General features: G+C 50.7%; 1 protein-coding gene and 1 long non-coding RNA gene across 2 annotated transcripts in view; one reads left to right on the top strand and one right to left on the bottom strand.

The window, feature by feature from the left end:
- The window catches only part of RPL38 (ribosomal protein L38), a 245,815-nt gene that overhangs the window by 161,783 nt on the left and 61,048 nt on the right, over positions 1 to 22,984 (bottom strand). The window lies entirely within an intron of this gene.
- LOC129648583 (uncharacterized) lies at positions 14,168 to 17,341 on the top strand. Its single transcript, XR_008712798.1, has 3 exons — positions 14,168 to 15,144; positions 15,669 to 15,845; positions 17,107 to 17,341. It is a non-coding gene; the product is annotated as an uncharacterized LOC129648583 (long non-coding RNA).

The raw sequence follows: 22,984 nt of genomic DNA, 5'->3' as shown, positions 1-22,984 counted from the left end.
ATAAGTTTGTTTTCTTTGTCTGTGGGTCTCTCTCTGTTTTGTATGTGAGTTCATTTGTACCATTTTTAATCCCAATTTTTCTTGAGTGATGCAGACCTTTGCTATCAAAATTTGATTTCTTTGCATTTGACTCAGTCCTAATGAGACGGATGAACTAGAGCCGATTGTATAGAGTGAAGTAAGCTAGAAAGAGAAATATTGTATATTAATTCATGTGTATGGAATCTAGAAAGATGCTACTGCTGAATCTATTTGCAGGGCAGCCGTGGAGAACAGACTCATGGACACAGTGTGGGGAGGAGAGGGGACAAGTTGACAGAGTAGCCTGGAAGCATATGTGTTACCATACGTGGAACAGACAGTCAGTGGGGATTTGCTGTGGACGCTTGGGGCTCAACCCAGTGCTGTGTGGCGGCCTGGAGGGGTGGGATGGAGAGGGAGATGGGAGGGGGCTTCAAGAGGGAGGCCCTAAGGCCTACACGTGTCCCTTGGATAAGGTGTCAGCTTTAGTGTCTTAAAGAAATGGGACAAAATAAACTGAGTTTTTAGCAGGCATTCTGTTGCATTTTCAATATGCTTATAAGGAGAAGGGGACGGCAGAGAATGAGATGGTTGGGTGGTATCACCGACTCAATGGACATGACTTTGAGCAAACTCTGGGAGACAGTGAAGGACAGGGAAGCCTGGCGTGCTGTAGTCCATGGGATCGCGAAGAGTCAGACACAACTGAGTGGCTTATAAGGCTCTGTGCGACAGAGACGGTTAACAGTTCTGTAGTTCAATTCATGGTCTTTCTTCTTCCTAGCTTTCCATTGCATTTGAGTCTTTAAAAATTTTATTCACCCTTTGATTTTTTTTTTTCATTTAAATTTCAAAACCTCTAGAATGTAAATCTGTAGACAGGAGTGAGGTATGCTGTATGGGTTGTTCACGGCCCAGGCGAAGCTCTGTAGAAACCACACCATCTCGGTGGGACGCGCAGCCAGCTCGTTACTGTCTGTGGGTCGGCTGGCTGGCTGCTCTGTTGGAGCCCAGCGGAGCCCAACTCTGGGCTGTGGCTGGAATCAGTCTGCTCCCTGAGTTTTTACGCTCCTCAGACACCAGCAGGAGATCGGGGTGCTGTGCTTTCCTTGGGGTGGCAAGTCTTCTCATCGGTTCCTCTGACTGAAGCCAGTTCAACGGACAAACTGGAAGTCAAGGTCGGGGGAAGTCCCTCTGCCCTCCCTGAGGCCATGACAAAGGCTGGGATGTGTGCCACACCCCAGGGAAGCGAAGCGCCCAGCGCGAGATCCCATCTCTCACGCTAGTCAATTTCACCAGCGTTATCTTGAATAGCCACCCTTTTTCTTTAAATTATGGGCCTCGGGAAGCAAGGCAAGGGAAAAACTCTGTGATGCTCCTCCAGCCTTCTTATCACAGATCGGAGGGGACAGATGGGGCTGCTGAAGCCCAAGGTGACTCAGCCGCTGGAGCTCTGGGGCCTGAGAAGCAGTTCTCTGTTTGAACGGCAGGTGGAGCACTGCCCTCCTGGGTCCTGCGGAGAGTCACAGGTCACCCCAGATGGCAGGTTGGCTGGTGTGAATGCATGGGATGCATGCACACATGCATTTGCACACACACACACACACGTGATTATGTAGCTGTGGGCTTCCCAGGTGGCTCCGTTGTAAACACTCTGCCTGCCAATGCAGGAGATCTGGGTTCGATCTCTGGTTTTGGATGATCTCCTGGAGGAGGAAATGGCAACCCCCTCCAGTATTCCTGCCTGGAGAATCCCATGGACAGAGGAGCCTGGTGGGCTATAGTCCACGGGGTCGCAAAGAGTCAGACACAACTGAGCGACTAAGCACAGGCTGAGATTACAACTCCCTGTAAGTAAAGCCAGTACAGATACGGATACGAATAGTAATAAAGGCAGCTAACCTTTCTGCACCCTCCCCTAAGTTCTGGGCGCCGTTTGAGCTCCTACATGGTGAGGTGTGGTGGGGGGAGGCTGAGCACTGATTAGCTTCCACAAAGACTCCGCTGTCCTAACCTTTTCCTTCTCTGTATGACGACCTGCTGCTCCTTGCCTCTCCTCTCTGTCATTTAATAAGGATGGGGCAGGCAAGAGAGGATGCTGTAAAATCCAATTAACTCAGGCTTCAAAAGGCCTGGGCTCCATGTGGGGCCAGCTCCCACCACCGCGTGCAGCAGTCAGGCCCGGCTGCGGCATCCTAGAGGCAGGTGTGCCAGGAGGGGGCTGCTGGGAAGTGTCCAGGTTCCCCAGGCCAAAGCCCCGAGGTTAAGGTTACTCCTGGCTCCTCTTGGCAGCACTGGGGGAGCAGGAAGGGATGGGAGTGTATGAAGCGCCCTGTAGGGTCTCAGGCTGCCCAACCCCCAGCCCAGCACCCCCAGCGGCCCCAGCACCCCCAGCGGCCCCAGCTCCCCTTCCCTCTGTTTGAACCAAATTCTGTTCTCTCTGTAAGTCAGTGTATGCATTCCCTACCCCAGCCTCAAAGGGGGGCTGTTGCCAGCTGTGCAGAATTGATCCTAGTCCCCATGTGTGTGTGTGTGTGCGTGCTCAGTCGCTCAGTTGTGTCTGACTCTTTGTGACCCCACAGACTGTAGCCCACCAGGCCCCTCCGTCCATGGGGTTTTTCAGGCAGAAAACATGCTGGCAGCCAAAACCCTTCCAGGCGAGCTGGGAGGAAGCTGCTTTGTGCAGGCAGATGTTTCTGCTCTCCAGCGGAGACGGGGGACGCGGAGTCTCGGTGTGTGCATATGGGTGGGAGCAGGATCAATGCAGACGGTGTCCGTAGAATGCAATTCCAGCAGCAATTTTGATGAAGTGCAAATGTAAAACTTCTCGGGTACAGGAGTGTTTGGTGGTGCTTTCTGATGCCTCCCGCCATGCACTACTCTTCCTCCCCAAATTCAGCAGTGGTTCCTTCTGAAAGCCCACCCCCGCCATCCCCCCGGGACTTCAGTCCAGCATGCCTGCTCCTCCTGACTCCCAGGTCTCGATTTCCAGAGGTCCCCGACCTCCTGGAGCATCTCTTCCTAGACAAGCATCCGTCTTCTGGGGAAGACTTCTCCTTGGAGCTTCTCCATCATCATCAGACTCTTGTCATCTCCATCATCTCTCCGTGAGCTCCCCTCCTTCCTTCCACTTAAGGTCTCCCCACTGCCTGTCAGAATTTAAAGCACATGCAGACCCTTTAACCCTCCAGTCCCACCAAGAGGCTGCAGCCAACTCCTCCTTGGGTCTCATGGGACACTCAGCTTTGGCTCCTTGAGCTATCAGGTAAGGGTTTCAGCTTCAAGGATGTGAGGAGGCTCAGGCCACATGAAGAGGCCATGTACCCGTGCACCTGCAGAGCCCAGCTGAGGTCCCGGCCCACAGACAGGTCACCCACCAGACAGGTGACAATGGCCTTCTAGCCTTTGGCTCTTCCTAGCCAAAGCCCCCAATCACCGAGCAGAGACCAGTCTTTCCTGCCATGCCCTGTCTAAATGTCCACAGAATCTCTGGGCATGATGACATGGTTGCTTTAGGCCACTAAGTGTTGGGCTGGTTCCTCATGCAGCAAATAGCCAGTGGACCTGTGAGTGACTGCCGTTCTTACTAAACCACACTTTTCATCTTTGCATCTCTCCAGGGTTGGAGACATGGACTCCAGACAGGGACTGCAGCATCTCACACCACTCTCCATATTTGTTGGGAACAGGAGACTGTGGAAAGGGTGGGTGAGAAGGCTTGTCGCAAAATTACCAGAGAAAATACAGAAGGTGCATTAAATTTGAATTCCCGAAAAAGAAGAATAAATTTTCACATAAATATCATCCATGCAATAGTCAGGCTACACTTATACTAAAAGGATTCCCTGGTAGCTCAGCTGGTAAAGAATCTAGCTACAATACAGGAGACCCTGGTTTGACTCCTGGGTCAGGAAGTTCCTCTGGAGAAGGGTTAGGCTACCTACTCCAGTATTCTTGGGCTTCCCTGGTGACTCAGATGGTAAAGAATCCGCCTGCAATGCAGGAGACCTGGGTTCAATCCCTGGATTGAGAAGATCCCCTGGAGGAGGGCATGTCAATCCACTCCAGTGTTCTTGCCTGGAGAATCCTCATGGACAGAGAAGCCTGGCAGGCTACAATGCATGGGGTCACAAAGATTCGCACACAACTGAGAAACTAAGCACAGCACTTATACTAAATTAATTATTTGAAGGACTTCCTTGGTGGCCCAGTGGTAAAGAATCTGCCTACAATGCAGGAGACATGGGCAGGAGATGCGTGTTCAATCCTTGGGTTGGTTGGGAAGATCCCCTGGAGAAAGGATATGGTAACACATTCCAGTATTTTTTGGAAAATCTCAGTCCATGGGATCAACTAAGCAACAATAAACAACATTTATTTGAACTCCAAATTAAATTGTACTGAGTATTCCTGTTTTTATTTATCTGGAAACTCTAAAAAGTAAAGGCCAAAGGCCCTGGACACTCTTCCCAATGTCCTGACACTTAGAGAGGTCATGCTCCTTCCACCAGGGGTGGCAGGGACCCTGGGGTCTGTGATCAGCAGGGATTCCAAGACTCCAGGAAGCTGTCTGCAGGGGGTTCAGCTGATAGCTGCAGCCGGAGGAGGAAGCTGGCTTTGCCCAGAGGTTGAGTTCCGTGTTCGAGGTAACTATATATTCATTCTTTCTGGAACCAAAGAGAGAGAAGGCCATCTGGAAGCTCCTCCAGCCACGTACACCTCTCTCTGGTATCCGGTTGGTCCCTGGTGCTCTTCCCTGACAAAGCAGAGTGGGAGGGCTTCTCAGCTCCTTTCCCCAGCCAGCCATCCCTTTCTTCCATCACTTGGGTTCATTATCTAGTAATGAAAACCAGCTCATTTTCAATCTGCCACCATGTCTCCTACTAAATAATAGTGGCTGGAAAAGTCTCCAGTCTCTCTCTCCCTCTCTATCCATCCACGGCTCTCTCATCTCTATCCCAGCTCATTAGCCAGAACAACAGTAACGAGTGGGTCCATCCCTTCCCTCTCTTTCCCTCTCACCCTCTGCAGACCCTGATCCCAGGGAAGAGAGCTAGTGAGGAGAGTTTGGCCATGCGCCCCGGTCAGCCCTTTGGTAAGTAGAACAGACGGGGGCCTAGTTATTTATTCATTCACTTTCATTTTCTCATTCAGCAAATATTTATTTAGTGCCCAGTACAGGCCAGGGACAGCTCTAGTAGTGTGGCCAAGACGCAGCTTGGAAAGTCAAATGACAAAAGCAGAGTCATAAAGGAAATGGAAGGACTTCCCTGGTGCTCCAGTGGCTGAGGCTGAGCTCCCACTGCAGGGGACCAGGGTTCATTCCCTAGTTGGGGAACTAGATCCCACATGCGGCTAAGGGTTCGTGTGCCACACAGAGGATCCCACTTACCTCAGTGAAGATCAGAGTTCCCACATGCTGAGACTAAGACCCAGCGCAGCCAAATAAACAAAAAAATAAACATTTTTTTAAAAAAGTGACTTCAAAGAAAAGAAATGAAGCCACCTGTCCTGATCTGAAGTGGAAATATCTAGGGAGGGTTGGAGATGATGGGTTGGAAGAGTCGCTAAAACACATACCATTTGTAACCCCTGTTACAGGATAGGTATGGCCAGCTCTACTACTCCTTTTTTTCCCCAACAGATTCTGAAAAATAGAATCAAGGTTTGGGGTTAAAATACCACCCGATGGATGATCGCGAAGGCGCGTGCCTAGCCTGTGCTTTGCTCCCTCCCGTCACTGTGTTAATCATCAAACGCCCAGTAACAAACCACCCCACACTGCCGTGCTGTCCTGAGATGCGGGCTGGGCCACCATTGGCTGAAGATTGCCCGAGGTCCCATGTCCAAATGGGCATGAGTTTGCACAAACTCCAGGAGGCAGTGAAGGACAGAGAAGCCTGGCATGCTGCAGGCCATATTGTTGAAAAGAGTCAGACACGACTGGGAGACTGAATGACCACATCCAAAGTGGCTCTTTCAAATGGTTGTTGGAGGCCTCAGTTCCTGGCTGGCTACGTGCATGAAGGCTCAGCACGTCTCCATGTGGGCCTCTCCATAAGGATGCTGGTGACATGGCCGTTGGCTCCTCCCAATCTCAGAAGTGATGCACCATCACTTCGGCATGGTCTCTTGGCCATAGAGATCAAGCCTGGCACGACTTAGGAGGAGATGACGTGCAGATGCAAATACCAGGAGGAAGAGTCATCAGGGCTGTCCTAAAGGCTGGCCCCGGCACTTACCTGCAGTTCAGATCAGTCGCTCAGTTGTGTCCGACTCTTTGTGACCCCATGAATTTTAGCACGCCAGGCTTTCCTGTCCATCACCAACTCCCAGAGTTCACTCAAACTCACGTTTATCGAGTCAGTGATGCCATCCAGCCCTGCTTCAAACCTCGTCTAATACTGTGTCCTGGGTCCACATTTCATAGCTATTCATCAAGCACCTGCTATGTTCTGGCAGTGTTCCAGCCTCTGGGGCCTTGCCAGTAACCAACACAGACCCGAATGCCTGACTGGGGCTGTGCATATGTGTGAGGCTGCGTAAATGGACAGTGCAGTAGGAGGGGATGCTGGGGCCAGTCTCTGAACGTGCGTCCTGATTCTGTGTGTAGGGGTGTGTGTGTGTGTTTGTGTGTGCTCTTTCAAGACAGTGTAATCTTCTTCATAGTTTTCACTCTGCAAGGCTCAGATGAGCTGCCCTAGCAGCAATCATTCTGGACCTCCTTTCTGGAATTACCTTGAACACGAAGTTCAGGCAGACTCTTTCAGATATTTTCAAAGGTAACACAGCTGCGTCTTCTGGGGCCAGATTGTTTAGGTGAGAAGGGTCAGTGAATCACCATTTGGAAACTTCTCTGGTGCAAATGAATTCAAAATTCTGCCTCCAGCAACCACCCTCAGCTTCACACCCCTTCCATACACCCCCATACACACACACACACACACACACACACACACACACAGCTAAAGTTACAGCTATTAGACTGTGAAATATTTCTCATGAACTGAATCTAAAGTTAGTTTGAAAAAGTTAATTTCAAAATAAAATGTTTTGAATAACGGCCTCATCCCTGGAGTAATGGTCCGGGCTCCCAGAGGGACAATTTGAATGAAATGCCCTCATTCTGAAGGGGGAATTCTGGAGTGCTCTTTCCAAAAACTTTTGTTGCTTTTTACTCAGACCTTTTGATTCCCACTCTTGGAGATTATAGGGGATTCCCTGGTGGCTCAGATGGTGAAGAGTCTGCCTGCAATGCAGGAGACCCAGGTTCAATCCCTGGGTTGGGAAGATCCCCTGGAGAAGGGCATGGCAACCCACTCCAGTATTCTTGCCTGGAGAATCCCATGGACAGAGGAGCCTTGCAGACCACAATCCAAAGAGTCCAACACAACTGAGCAACTAACTATGATTCCCACTGTTGGAGGTTATAAAAGTCTATCTCTAGTTTTTCTTCTCTTTTCTTTTCTCTTGGTGTTGTATCTGTTTTTCATGGGCTTTGTTGGGAGGGGAGCTTTCAGGTTAAGTTCAGAGGAGGAGGGACCTCATGTCATCGCCACCTTTCTGGATGTTTTAGAAGCTCTGGCTCAAGTCTCCCGGGAGCTGGCAGTCCAGGGCTTCCTTCTGGCCCCAGAGAACAGCTGTCCGTGATGGATTTTTTCCACTGTCTTTTTTGGGGGAAGGCAGATGGAAACACACAGACGTGTCTGAATCTGTCCCTGGCTCGTTGCCCGTATCCTCCCCCTCCTCCCTTTTTCCTATCGTGTCACTTAGGAACGTCTCTCTAGTTTGGTAAACAATCACTCCCTTTGATCCACGTTCTGTCCGCCCTCTTTTCCTACCAGTACAAATAATTTGGCAACATAAACACTGTCATCGGTGATGGTTTGCAAGCTCCTTTCCATCAAACATGCTTTATTTGTTTCTTTTTTCAAAAAAAAACAGAAAAGGGGAAGGAAACTCTGGAGGATATCAGAGTGGGCTATGTCTCTTTCTTCTGTCTGTAGATTTCAGGAGATTTGATAAAAAGTTCTGACAGCTGGCAAGCTAAGGCTGCTTTTAAGTGAGGGCTGCTCAGATGGGGAACAGATTCAGGGCCGGCATCTCAGGAAGGAAGGGGTTGCCCTCTCCCCACGTTATCTTTTAGCCACGCGCAGAGTCGGCCCAGCCGGGCACACTGGAGTGGCGTTGAAACGGAGCCAATCCCTCACCATCTGGCCCTGACTGTAAACATGTGTATACAAAACGAGTGTCACTTCAGCTAATTCGAGAGGGCCTGGCTGCTTTGCCGGTTGCTGCAGCTGTACCCAGGGGTGGGGGCGGGGGGGGGGCAGAGTCAGGGACAGCAGGGTGCACAGGCGGGCGGCCTTTCTTCCAGCAACATCTGCGGGCGGCCGGAGGGAGGCTTCAGACACCCAGCCCGGGCAGCACAGGCCCACACTTCCTCAGAGCCCACGGTGCCCTGCCATCCGGCTCTCTGGCCATCATTGCTCCGGCATTTAATTCACGCTCCTGGCAGACTGTAAATGCCCTAAAGGCAGGCTGTGTGACTCTCCTGTTTCTCCATGTCAAGAGACTTGCACTTGAGACGTTATCATTGAATTAAAATAAATCCCTACCAGCAATTTCTTCTTCATGTCAATTGCACAGCCCTTCTGCTCTTTCTGCATAGATTTCCACTGTTTCAGCCTTTTCTGGGCAGAGAGAGGCGCTGAATCCCCATCCCTCTGGGGTAAGAGGAAGCTTGGAGTGAGTTCTCTTTGAGCCAGGAGCTTGGAGATCTTAGCTTTGTCTCACAGTCTCCCCAGGGTCTCACTTTTATCATCTTTGTAATGGGATCTGTATGGCCTCACCTATGCAGGCACCATCAGAGGCCCCCCAGCCTGGGTTCCTGCCTGAAGATGGGGCGGGGAGGAGGGGTGGTTCAGGCAAATACGCGCTATCCAAGTGTTGGATCCAATGCAGGGTGCTGGCCACCAAGGCGAGCACGCTCAAAAGGCACCACGTTTTAGTTTCCTGAGGCCTGTTTTTCCAGCCTCCCCTCCCCTCCTCCCATCACCAGCCTCTCTTGGAAACTTCTGATGCAGTTTCACCTGGGAGGTGCAGTGCTACCTTGTCATAGGCAAGAAGAGCTGCTCCAAGGAGGAGGCTGCCCTGGAGGTCAGGGCCACATCCTGGCTCCTCCAGGCCCTTCCTTGCTCCCTGCATTCAGTTTGGCTCCAAGGACTTCCCTGGTGGTTCCGTGGTTAAGAACTTCACACTTCCAATCTTCCAATGCAGGGGATGCTGGTTTGATCCCTGGTCTGGGAACTGACCCACTTGCTATGTGGCACGGCCAAAAAAAAAAAAAAAAAAAATCTGACTTCAGAGGAGCGAGTTTCCCCTGCCCTGAGCCCCACACATCCCCAACTTCACCCAAAAGAGCGAGTGACACTTTTCCTCAACTCCTTCCTCCCATGCTCCTCCAAAACATAAACAGAATTAATTTTCGAGACGTGTGAAAGAAAATGTACTTTTCAAACAGCCTTAGGGACAGGAAAAGGAGAAAGCTAATTATCTCCTGGATTTTCTTCCAGCCGGATGGCATGGCAGTAGGGATGGGAGAGCAGACATCAGCAGGTCCAAGAGCAACCCCCCCCCCCAACCAAGACGGCACCTTGGGGTGCAGAGAGGATGCCCTGCTGGCATTTGGGGCGACGGGGGAGCCTGTGCTTCCTGTCCCCAGGGCTGGCGTCCAGCATGGTTTGGCAAGACCCCACTGCCACCGGGCAGTCTCGCAGGTGTGGCTCTGCCAAGGTCATGTCCACAACGGAGCTGCCCCTGGTGAGTCGGTGCCACAGGAAGGCTCCTGGAACACGGCCGGTTGGGAGACAAGTTCCTTCTCTGTCTTCCCTGAGCCGGACAAGCAGGCAAGGGGTGAGGGTGATGAGGAGGGAGGAGGCTCAAAGGAGACCACGCTGGGATGCCCAGGACAAAGGGCAAGCATGGGGGACCCACAACCCCAAGCTCAGACTGAAGACTCAAAATGAGACAGTCTCTCTGTGTGACACTGTCCCCGTGACAGACACCTAATTAAAACTGGACGGAATCAGGCAAGAAAGCTACTTCATCTAGACTATATTTGCCTTGCTAATTTAGGTGTCCGTGAATGTGTGTGTGTGTGTTTTCCTGTTGGTTGAATGTTTATAAAATCTTAATTAGGTTGTGCATATTGGAACAGAGATGGAAATACATCTTTTTTTTTTTTCCTTCTTCCTAGAATGGTCTTACTTCCCCAGGGGACATTAAAGCTCCATACACAATATTCTCTGAGCAGGCAGAGTAGTAATGGCCTTTGACGATGGGTTTCAAGGGAGGAGGGAAAAAGTGTCTTGGATTCAATCACAGATGAATGCATGAGCGCTTACTAATTTTTTTTTAAAAATCAAAACCTCAAAATTGGACTCAAAGCAGTTATTTATAACCTGTCAGGGGAAACTGGCATTTCAATATCAATCTCATATTGGATACATTTTGAACAACCTTTGATGTGACCGAGAAGCCGGGGGATGTACCAGGCATGCACATGGTGGGCACTCGGGATTCGTGGGAAGGAATGGATGAGCAGTGGGTTGGGAGTCTGCAGCGGTCCCATGACACCTCTTGTCCTCCCTTCTGGTCTCTGCCTCTCCCGGCTGAGTCCCACTCCTGGAACTACAGTCTGATGCCATTCCCCTCCAGCGCATTTAAGGGGAGCATGGCTGGGGAACGGGCCTCCTGGTGGCACTAGCGATAAAGAACCTGCCTGCCGATGCAGGAGACGTAAGAAACACAGATTCCATCCCTGGGGAGGGAAGATCCCCTCCTGGGCAGGGCAGCCCACTCCAGTATTCTTGCCTGGAGAATCCCATGGACAGAGGAGATTGGCGGGCTACAGTCCATGGGGTCAAAAAGAGTCAGACAGGACTGAATGACTTAGCAGGCACACGTGGCTGAGGAATGTCAAATGGGGCAAGGCTGCCGGAGATGGGCTAAGGGGGCTTGGCTTGACTAAGACAACAACCTTGGAGCAATCAGCCCTCCTCCAGGGAGGCAGCCCCTTGAAGGCAAGCCGACCATCCGGACAGCATCAAGGGGCTCACTCACATTCGGGGAAAGGGGCCAGGATGCAAGGACCAGATACAGCAATCAAGGAGCCACGTCTCAGCTCTGTCTTTCTCAGGGATAGAGGTGAGGCTGTTTGTGTTTCTGATAACCTCTCTAGATTCTCTCTGTGGGTCCCCAGCACCTGCAGCTTGTGATCGAGGCTGAGATCTTCTGAACAGGACTGAGGAATAAGGTCCTTGTGACAAGGGAATGGGGTTGCTTTTTTTTTTTTTCCTTTTTACAATTTTAATTTATTTTTGGCTACACGACATAGCATGTGGGATCTTAGTTCCTCAACCAGGGATCGAACTCACACCCACTGCGGTGGAAGTACAGAGTCTTAACCACTGAACCACAAGGAAAGTCCCCAGTATTGCTTTCCCATGAGCCAGGTGAGGCACTCCAGAGGGATGCTGCCTCCATCAGCAGCTGTCGAGGTTTACTGCACATTCGTGTCCTCTGGACGTCAATGCAGAATCCCATTCAGGGTGTCTGGGATGGGGCTTGAGATTCTGCCTTGGCCCTCCCTGGGCTCTGGGACCACAGTTTGAGTAGCCAGGGTCTAGAGCCCAGAGTGGTGATTCTGCCTCACCCAGAGGACTTGTTAAAACATGGGTTGCTGGTCTCTCCCCGCCCCCACTGCACTGGGGCTTCTAATCCAGTACGTTTGGAGGAGAGTCACAATTTGCATTTCTAACAAGTGCCCAGGTGACAAGGACAGAGTTGGGAGATGACACTTTAAGAGTCACAGGCGTCGGGGACAGAGACTTGCAGTGGGAGCTCAGGGTTCAGCCGGGGCAATGAGATAGTGCAGAAAGCCCAATGGACAAGATGTGTGGTTCCTGGTGACCAGGTTCACACCACGTGCTGCAGGCCTACAGGAAGAGGAAATGAAACTGGTTGTATTTTTTTTTTCTATGTATTTAAAAAATTTACTTATTTTTAAATTAAAAGATAATTGCTTTACAGAATTTTGTTGGTGTCTGCCAAACATCAGTGTGAATCAGCCATAGGTATACATATGTCCCCTCCCTCTTGAACCTCCCTCCCGCCTCCCTCCCTATTCCACCCCTCTAGGTTGTTGCAGAGCCCCAGTTTGAGTTCCCTGAGACATGCAGCAAATTCCCATTGGCTCTTTCTTTTACATTTGGTGATGTCAGTGTCCACTGGGTTTTGAAGAGTCAGTCAAGTGCAGGTAAGTGGAGAGGAAGGAGGAGGTCCCAGTGGAGGGCACTTCTTGTTGGAGGCAGAGGAAGTAGACACAAGCAAGAAAGTCCTGTCTCCTTCCTCCCCGAGATTTCTCCCGGGTGAGGGTCCCCAAGGGAAGGGCCGTCTCCCCTCTGCCTGGACCAGGAGGTGCTCACCGTGAGTGCACATGCTTAGAACACCTGGGGAGCTTTTACTCACTGATGTTTCAACCTTCCCCCCCAGAGATTCTGAATTGATTGGTCTTAGGTGGGACCCAGACTTTTAGTGTTTTTTTGTTGTTGTTGCTGTTTGTTTCTTTCTGAAACAGAGTTCGTTCAGAGATTCTTACTCATGGACAGGGTTGAGAATCATTGGCTAAGACCCAAGCATATTCCCATTTCCCAGCTGCAGTTTGTTGGGAGTTAGGCAAAGGATTGCCCTCCCTTATTTATCACACCCCCTACAGAATCCGCAAAGCAGGTAGCTGAGCATCTGGTAAACATCTGCCCGGTCCCCGCACAGAGCAGGGTGACCTACTTTTCTGCCTGTGGCTTTGGTGGCACAGAGGGGCTCTCGGGACGGAGGGGCAGATGGAAATGTCAGCGAGTCTGTGTTCGTGCTGCATTTGGGTGACACCCACGTGCTTGTTTCTCTGTCAGATTCCGGATGCGGTGTTTAGGTGGTAATAAACTGCTGCTGCCAGGCACTAGCCAGGGAGATCAAAGCAGCTGGCAGCATCCAGAGACGGCCTGGGTTTCTGGCTGCCAAGTGCTGGCAGCTCTGGGCTGAGGCAAGATGAAGCCAGTGTACAGACTGTCAGTGGAAGTAGGGTCCCCAGGAGGCAAACGGCACATCTGGACGTTCTCGGTTCACTGCTGGGCTTCCTTCCCCCCGGTGCCAGCTCCCCCAACTACCAGAGGGCACACTGGGTGCACACCTCTCAGTGCCCAAGCTCCCCTGGGAGGCGGACCACGGTGCCACTCACTCTTACGGTTGTTCGTGGGTCTCATGACTGGACTTCATTGTGAGGGAAGATGGGGCCGTGGTGAGAGGTAGTCCTTCCCAGGGGGCTCCATCTCAATGGGGGTTCCACCTTGGGGGTCAGATACCCAGGAGGAGGCCGGGGGCTTGCGACCCCCTCCTCCCCTTCCTCTTTTCACCTCTGCGTGTGTGCTCAGTCGCTCAGTCGTGTCCAACTCTTTGCGACCCCATGGCCTATAGCCCGCCTGGGATTTCCCAGGCGAGAATACTGGAGTGGGTTGCCACTTCCTACTCTAGGGGATCTTCCCGACTCAGGGATCAAACCCAAGTCGCCTGCGTCTCCTGCACCGTCAGGGGCGTTCTTTGCTGCTGTACCGTCTGGGGAGCCAAAAGGAACAGCAGAGAGAGAGGCTGTGTTCCATCCTTTCTGTGGCCGAGTGAGAAAAGTTGGGAGGATCAATGCCTGGCCTTCTGCTTCAGCGAGTCTTGGATGTCCCCCTGTGTCTTCCTCCTGTGTCCTTGGACCTGTTTCAAGCATTTTCTGGGGCTGGCAGACAGAGGAGGAGACCTGGGAGAAACCAAGCCTGCGAGATGCTCTGGCCTTGGGCGTGAGTCGGAGCGCACGCGTCCTTCCGGGAAGTGGCCCAGAGCACTGCAGGTCCTCCACGCTGCCCTGTGTCACCGGGGTTTATTAACCTTTCCTCGGCACAGCAGAGAGCATCGCGTCTCTCCGCACAAGCTTTCAAAGACCTTCGATTATTTAGTGTGGGCTCCCCTCCCCGTTTTCAGGAGGCACTGTTACTAATGTCTGTCTCCCCAGTCGGATTTCTCAAAGAGCAGTTTGTCTCACCTTGACAAGAGAATTTGAGAGAAGTGTGTGAACGGGATTCGCTTGCGCGCAGGTTTCCGCTCCTTCCTCTCCACTCCCTCCTCCCACGCAGCTTCCAGATCCCCAGCTCCAAGAGGCTCTGGCCCTCGCATCAGGACCAGGCCCTCATGTTTGTTCCTGGAAGGGTTGGGATGTTTTTCTAGCCTTTCAGCCACGTGTCTCCCCTCTCAGAGAGGCAGGAGGAAAACGGAGGCTCTTAGGGCTCTTCTGGGTGCTCTCAAAGTGCGGGAGGAAAGGGCAAGGAGGAGAGCCCCCTCCCCAGCAAACCAGAAGATGCTGCTCCCCACTCCCATCGGTTCCCTCCCTCCCCTTGGTCCCCGGAGGGTGTGTGGGCGCTGAATATGTGAACCCAGCCACTGCAGGAAGTCATCAGGCTGGGCTCAGGAGGGCGGGGCGATTTGTGGCTGTGATGGAAATGCTCATCTCAGCCCTGCAGACCCAGGGAGCTGAGCAGGACGCCTGCGCCTGGCCACAGCTGGCCCAGGTGTGGAGCCGGGGTGAGGATGGGCAGGTGGGTCTGGGCTGGCAGGCAGAGGCGGAAGTAGAGGATGCTGGAGCAGACAAGGTTGCGGCAACAGGTGGGAGGGGTCGTCTTTACTATCTTTCCCCGCTCGGAAAGCTTGGGCTTCTCAGGTTCTCAGAATAAGACACAATTGACAAACCCTGCTCGTCCTCATCTTTGGAAGCTTCTAAACACAGCCCGTACTGTTTGCACCTGAGTGCAGAGGGAGGCAGCAGTGGGGGCGGCATGAGCTTAGAGAACCGGTCCCAGCTGCTCAACCATCCCAGGCCAGGCCCGTCTGACTTCACCTCTCCCGCCCTCCTGGCTCCCAGCACTGCGGCCCTCCACACCCCGCCTCGCCCCCGCCAGTCACCCATCTCCCGCCCACCTTGCTCACCCAGGCGCCACACCAGGACACCTCTCCTCGGGTCTTTTCAAGGTTCGACTCCAACACCACCTCCTCCACGTTGCCTCAATAACTTCCCTTCCACCTCCCCTCCATCCCCTCCTCCCTGCCCAAGCAGGAAGTCATCTCCCTCCTTGGGATTCTCGGAACACTTTCTCTATACTTTGTCGGGGGTACCCATCAATTTTTCCTCCTTAATCCAAGTTATCTACCTGCATATCTTATATCATCTCTGAGTTGGCAAGCTTTTTAATGACAGGAGTCATACCTCATCCACCTTTACGGCCGCACTGCACTCAGCCCCACAAATGTTGATTGAATGAGTAAAAACTCAACCTAATGATGTTCTGGGAGAAGGTCGTTCATCTCTTCTTTGCTGTTGAAGTCGGGGGCCCTCCTGGTCCAGAGGAGGAGGCCGGGTGAGACTTGGTCCTCTGAGCTGTCAATCAATTAGAAGGCATTTTCTGTTCCACCTCATATTACTCTGGGGTGGTGTTAGCTGCTGGGATCCACACACATGGATCGGACTGACGTGGATGTCACTTGTCACCTCCCAGCCTCTAGCAACTGACATCTTCCCAATCCTCTGGTTAGTCCAGCCAGAGGTGGGGATTGGGATCCCACCGTGGAGCCTTCCTGGTTCTCCTGGGGCCTTCTCCAAGTCCACCATCTGACTCTCCTGGACCTGTGTTATGGAGAGTGTCTCCCCACACTAAAACACAAGCTACATGAAGGTGAGGAATTTTGTCTGCTTTGACCCCTAACACACATTAAAAAAATAATTATATAAATTCCTTTTTGGCTGTGCTGGTCTTGTTGCTGAGCAGGCTATTCTCTAGTTGAGGCCAGTGGGAGCCACTCTTTAGAAGCAGAGGACAGGCTCTAGCACATGCGGGCTTCGGGAGTTGCAGCGTGTGGACTCAGTGGCTCCCAGGCTGTAGAACACAGGCTTCATAGCTATGGCACGCAGGCTTAGCTGCTCCGTGGGGTGTGGGATCTTCCCAGATCAGGGGTTGAACCCGAGTCTCCTGCATTGGCAGGCAGAGTCTTTACCACTGAGCCACCAGGGAAGCCTGATCACTAATGTATCTTAAGGATTTAGATCATACCTGAGTAGGAGATCAATACACATGTATAGAATGAATGGATGGATGAATGAATGAATGGATAAATGATCTTAGCTATGACATCACCACCAAAGCCCTCACTGTGGTCTGTGACTCATTCTGTGTAGGAAAAGCAGCCTCTCCCACCTCCACCACGCGAGGTGGACAAAAACTCCATCATGATACAGAACTAACTCCATTCCCTGTTCTAGTTTGGAATTGCCAATGGTCTCAAGGGGTTGAATGAAATTCTAAGAATAATCCTCCCCAAATCCGCTTCGATAACAGCATTTTCCATCCTCCTGGCTGCCGGAGGGCCACGTCTATAAATTCAAACAATAGGACGAGCCGAGTCCCCAGAGCCCTCGCTCCTGGAGCTCAAATAATAATCCTTGGTTTTTGGCAGGATTTTCTGGTTTCTCTTGAGCTTGAAAGGACGGACCGTCCCTGCCAAGTGGAACCCCCATGCCATAAAAGCTGGCCGAGATTGTGAGTGCCCTTTGGAGTCAACTAATTGGTACATTCAACTGGTGTTTGGCAGGCGTCAGGCACAAGCATCTGTTAACCCGTTCAGTGCTCAAAAGAGTAGATGCTGTTACCTGCACTTTACAGACAGAGAAAGGAGCTTGCTTCCCCAGAGTTACACGGCTAGAGGTGACCGAGCAGAGTTTAGAGGTCAAACCTGGGACTCAGAGGTCCAGAGATTAAGTCACCTCTTTGCAGGGGTGAACGGTTCTAGAATTCCCAAAAGTAGGCTTACGCAGGGTGTGGCCATATGGCATAGCAGAAGCCTTGGTAATGGTGATGCTGTGTGTGTGGGTTGTGTGTGCAAGAGAGAGAAAAAAAGAAAGAGGAGATCTTTTATAACCTATGGCCAGTTTCATTCCAGATCCATTCGAGGACCCTTGAACCCTGATTATAGAGGCAGAACTGTGGTCTGAGGATGCGGTGTTGAGGGTGAGGCAGAAGAGCACAGGTGAAGGCAAAGGTCACAGCAACTGATGTGATAACTACAATCTCAACTAGGAATCACTATCCTCAGCACCCTTGGGGCTTCCCAGAGCTCATCACCATCATCACCAACACAATATCATGAATAACACTTATCAAGCATTTGGTCTGTGTCAGGCACACATTTAAAAAAACCCTATAGTGTAAGTGGGATGAGCGCCTGTGCTAAGTTGCTTCAGTCGTGTCTGACTCTGCAACTCTGTGGACTTCGGCCCGCCAGGCTCCTCTGTCAATGGGATTCTCCAGGCAAGAATACTGGAGTGGGTTGCCATGCTCTCCTCCAGGGGATCTTCCTGACCCAGGGATTGAACCCACATCTCTTAGATCTCCTGCACTGGCGGGTTCTTTACCACTAGTACCACCTGGTAAGTGGCATAACCATCCCCATTTTTCAGAAAGGAAAACTGAGGCACGCTGCAGGATTGTGCCCAAGGACATTTATTCCTTGCATGGAACTGGGGGAGGGCCAGACTGGCTGCCTCCAGGGACCTGGGTCTTCATCTCTCTGCCACATAATATCTGGAGAAAGCAGAGAAATTACATGTATTGAGCGCTCCAGACTCATTTACTCAGAATTCGAGAAGGGATCCAGGAGGGCAGGGCACCGGAAGGACCCAGGATCAGTGAGGCCTTGACCTCCCCCAGATGGGGGCTGGGGGAGTGATAAGGCACTTGTATTAAAATGCAAATTTCTGCCTTGCTTGCTGGTTTATCATCTGACTCGTTATACAATTTGCCAGTTATAGAAGAAAAATTACCATAATGGGGCCCTAGGGAATGGTTGTAAAGAGGAGACCAAACGTTACTTATCGGCCGTTCCACTACAATTATCTACTGTGTTTGTTCTTTTCCTTTCCAGAAAAATGAAACCATCAATGCCAGCGACAGGGTGCTGACCCAGTGGGAGGGAGCATGTGGGAGCAGAGAGGCTATGCCTTTGATTGGTTTTTCCCTTTGATCTCCCTACCTGGTTCCCTGGACTTCCTGCTGGTACCTCCCTTGGGCAGCTCCCTTCGCAGAGCAGGGCAGGGTGGAGAGTTTCTGAGCAGGAAGAGAGACAGAGGATCAGGCAGGTGAAGTTTAACAGTGTCCTTGATCTCAGTGGCTCAGGGCTGTGCCTTTCCTGGGATTGGGTTTGTTGCGGAGGTGGGACAGCCCCCCAGGTCCCACTGAGCATCAGTACTCAGTCTCCCTGGTGTCTGCCAGACACTCCAGACTCCAGAAGTTTGCACATCCCCAGGTGTCCGCAAGGGGGCAGTGGCTCTGTGGGCCGCGCCCTTTGAGCATGCCTGTCCTGAAGCCTGCCAACTCTTTCTGCTCCTAAGATCCCTTTTCAACTGGTACCCTCCAGCCTGACCCACCCCCGGGCTCCTCACAGGCAGGCACTTGGTGTCATTCAGGTTGACTTTCTCAGCACCTCGCTTAGCTCTGGGAACAGGATAAGGAGGAAATAAATATCACATGAATGAATGAAAGCAGCTGTTGAGAATTCATGTCTGTGTGTTTTCAGGTTTTGCTTAAGTTGTCTTCCCCGTGGTCTAGCTTCTTTTAGGTCCAACCAAATCCTCCCCAAGCCCTGAGGCCTCTGATGATGTCTCTGGCTTCTAGAAGCAGCATATTCAGTCAGGGGAGCAGAGAGCAGTGTTCTCCAGACAACCCACGCATGCTGTTCAGATATTTTTTTACTTTTTACAAGCTTTAGGATTCCCAATGGTTCTTTTTTATTCTACCACGGAAATTAGGACTTCTTTTGTTTTATTCTGGGAGTGCCAGCTCCTCGTTTATTTCTGTCACGATAGAAAGGGTAGACCTTCAGTGCTCCCCTGAGTTAAATTTACCAAGGCCAAATCCCACACAATGCGCTGGAAAGTTCTAAAGCTGTGTCTAGAGGGTTTCCGGACTCTTGGAAGAGAGAGCCATGGTATGGCTGAGGCACCCACATACTTTCTTACAAGTTAGACCCAAGCTGGGGGAGCCATACAGTGGTGCCTGGGGTCAGGAGTTAGGTGGATTACTCTGTCCTTTATGGCCCAGGGACCTGTTTTGTAAAAGACCATTTTTCACAGACTGGGAGTGGGAAATGGTTTGGGGATGAATCAAGTACACTACGTCTACTACAAACTTTATTCTTAGAACATCAGCTCCACCTCAGATCACCAGGCACTAGATCCTGAAGGTTGGGGACCCTAGATTAGAAGACATATTTCCAGCTTGATTTCTGGCTGTCCACCCCTTTGAGTGGCAGAACAAGCCAGTCTCCAAGTTCTTAGGTGGCAAGCCAATCCAGCCGCTACATAGAAAGGGCACTACTTTACTTGTACCTCAACATTCCCAAAACTAAGATCATGGCATCCGGTCCCATCACAATTATGGCAAATAGATGGGGAAAAAGTGGAAACAGTGACAGATTTTATTTTGGGGGGCTCCAAAATCACTATGGATGGTAGTTGCAGCCACGAAATTAAAAGACTCTTGCTTCTTGGAAGAAAAGCTATGACAAACCTAGGCAGCATATTAAAAAGCAGAGATATCACATCATGACAAAGGTCCATATAGTCAAAGCTATGGTTTTTCCAATAGTCATGTACAGATGTGAGAGTTGGACCATAATGAAGGCTGGAGAACTGAAGAATTGATGCTTTCAAATTGTGGTGCTGGAGAAGACTCTTGAGAGTCCCTTTAGCCAGGAGGTCAAACCAGTCAATCCTAAAGAAGATCAACCTTGAATATTCATTGGAAGGACTGATGCTGAAACTGAAGCTCCAATACTTTGGTTACCTGATGTAAAGAGCCAACTTATTGGAAAAGACCCTGATGCTGAGAAAGATTGAGGGCAAGCGTAGAAGGGGGCGACAGAGGATAAGAGGATGGCATTACTGGCTCAATGGGCATGAGTTTGAGCCAGCTCTGGGAGATGGTGACGGGCAGGGAAGCCTGGCGTGCTGCAGTTCATGCAGTCGGAAAGAGTCAGACACAACTTAGCGACTGAACAACATGAACCTCTAGAGCTTGGTGGGCTGCGGTCCACAGGGTCGCCAAGACTTGGACATGACTGAGTGACTGAGCATGGACACATGCATGAGCCTGTAGGGCAAGAAACGCTTTCCAATGGCCTAATGTTTCATTTCCAAAGAGTGAGGCGAGGGTGTGAGATGAAAGAATCGGAGGCCCTGGTAGGACACTCAGGGGTCAGCTGGTCACATCCAGCCAGTCATTTGTTTTTTACAGTCTTCTGGCTCACAGTTATACTTACATTTTCAAAGAGTTGAAAGAAGTCAAGAGAATACTATTTTGTGACACATGAAAATGATGCCAAATTCAAATTTGTGTCTATAAATAAAGTTCTATTAGTAACACAGCCCTGTTCATTCATTTATATGGTGTCGAGGGCTGTTTTCACCACACAGGGGCAGAGATGAATTCTTGTGACAGAGACGGGAGGCTATGTGGGGCTGAAAACACTAACTATCTGGCCCTTTACAGAAAACGTTTGCTGACCCCTGTTCTACAGCCTAGAGGGTCCCTCTGACCCTGCTCCCAGCTTCCAATGTGTCCCCTGGCAATCTGAACATTATGGGGAAATTTCTTGCCTTTTGAGTAGATTTTCTCTTATCTTACTTTTTTTTTTTTTAAATGAAGAAAGAGACATATTAAAGGATGAAGCTGGGAGTTAGTAATTCTTGAAATACGATATTTTTTTGTGACTTGATGCAAAGTCACTGAACTTCTTTCTTTCTTTCTTTTTACCCTTTTAACTTTTTGTTTTATATCAGAGAATAGTCTATTAACAATGTTGTGATAGTTGCCGGTGGACAGCAAAGGGACTCGGTCAATACATATCCATGTATCCATTCTCCCCAAACTCCCCTCCCATCCATCCAGCCTGCCACATAACATGGAGCAGATACCCTGTGTCATACAGTACAACCTTGCTGGTTATCCATTTTAAATAGAGCCACGCGTCCATGTCCATCTCCAAATCCCTAACTATCTCCCCCACCGCTTCTTCCCCCCGGCAACCATAGTTTCATTCTCTAGGTTTTTGGGTCTGTTTTTGTTTTGTAAGTAAGTTCATTTCAAAGATGCTGAATTTCTCTCTGGGTCTTCTCATTTCTCCCCCCTGAAAAATAGCGCTGCCAGAAAGTCATGGAAAGGTCAGACAGGCGGGTGGGTCTGTGCTGCTCTGGTGGTCCAAGGACCCCACCTCCCAGGACCGACCTTATTGAAAGCATCCCGTCGGTCTCCGCTTGGGTGTGTGCGTCCTCACCAGGCAGGTTGTTGTCATTTTTGGCTTTGAAGATCTGCTCCTCATCATGGCAGGCGTGTGGTTTTAAATACCTGCCAACAGGTGTTTATTCACCACCCAGCGGGGGCGAATGCTGCACGAAACAGTAGGGAAATGCGGGTGAAGCAGACGAGGGCCCTGCTCTCAGGGAGCTTTAACACACGCGGTCCAGTACAAGGACAGCCCATCACTGGGTGGAGACAGGGTCAACTGGGCACCCACCTCAGTGGGCCCCCGCCCCACACCCATGATTCTCGAAACCACCTTACTGGTTAAGCACCTACTGTATGCCAGCCTGTATGCTCGCTGAGGGGCCCAGTGCTTTGTGTACAGCGAGGCTGTGTACACATACTGACTATATAAATGCTTATATATGATTGAGTCGCTGCCGTTTCATGTGCACCAATACCAGGCCTTTTCTAGGAGCTTCCCAGAGGTTCCAGAGAGCTTGAAGAAAGAGGGAGGGTGATACAGGTATTCAAAGTGACCGTATTTCCCCGATGTCTCACTCCTCTCTGCATCTCTGCTGTGAAAGTGATGGTCTCTCTATCACTGAGGAGGGTCAGCAGGTTGATGTTCAGATGTGCCGTTTCTTCCTAAATCCATCTCTAATCTCTTTGGTTTTTCCAGTAGTCACGTATGGATGTGAGAGTTGGACTATGAAGAGAGCTGAACGCCAAAGAATTGATGCTTTTGAACTGTGGTGTTGGAGAAGACTCTTGAGAGTCCCTTGGACTGCAAGGAGATCCAACCAATCCATCCTAAAGGAAAGCAGTCCTCACTATTCATTGGAAGGACTGATGTTGAGGCTGAAACTCTAATACTTTGGCTACCTGATGTGAAGAACCGACTCATTTGAAAAGACCCTGATGCTTGGAAAGATTGAAGGCAGGAGGAGAAGGGGACGACAGAGGATGAGATGGTTGGATGGCACCACTGACTTGAAGGACAAGAGTTTGAGTAAGCTCTGGGTGTTGGTGATGGACAGGGAAGCCTGGTGTACTGCAGTCCATGGGGTCACAGAGTCAGACATGACTGAGTAACTGAACTGAACTGAATCTCTTTGTCTTGATACTCAATTATCCTGTCCTGAAGTCTCTCTTTAGCTCTACCTCTGTTCCCATATTCTGGTCTCATGGGCTTCTATTCGTAGTTAAAATTTGAATCAGCCCAACTGGGAAAGGCTTCAGATATTAGTAGGGAAGGAATGGCCTTTTCCCCCAATGCAATCAGGAAACCCCGATCCTCATGTGCTGACAATAGAAGAAGTGTCTCATGTGGGATGAGAGAGCAGACTTCTCTCTCTCCAGCCCTGAGATCCACCTTGAGGCTGGGCCTTTTGTTAAAGTCTCCAGGCTGGCTGCCCCCTTCTTAACCCTCCAGGCCATGCACGAATACTTGGCAGTCAGCATTTAGTCAAGGTGGTGCTTAGTGTCAAGAATACCAAAAAGGAAGAAAAATGAGGTGGTGG

This window comes from Bubalus kerabau, chromosome 4, assembly GCF_029407905.1.
Source record: "Bubalus kerabau isolate K-KA32 ecotype Philippines breed swamp buffalo chromosome 4, PCC_UOA_SB_1v2, whole genome shotgun sequence".
Taxonomy (NCBI): Eukaryota; Metazoa; Chordata; class Mammalia; order Artiodactyla; family Bovidae; genus Bubalus; species Bubalus kerabau.
This window is presented reverse-complemented; position numbering and strand designations above follow the sequence as displayed.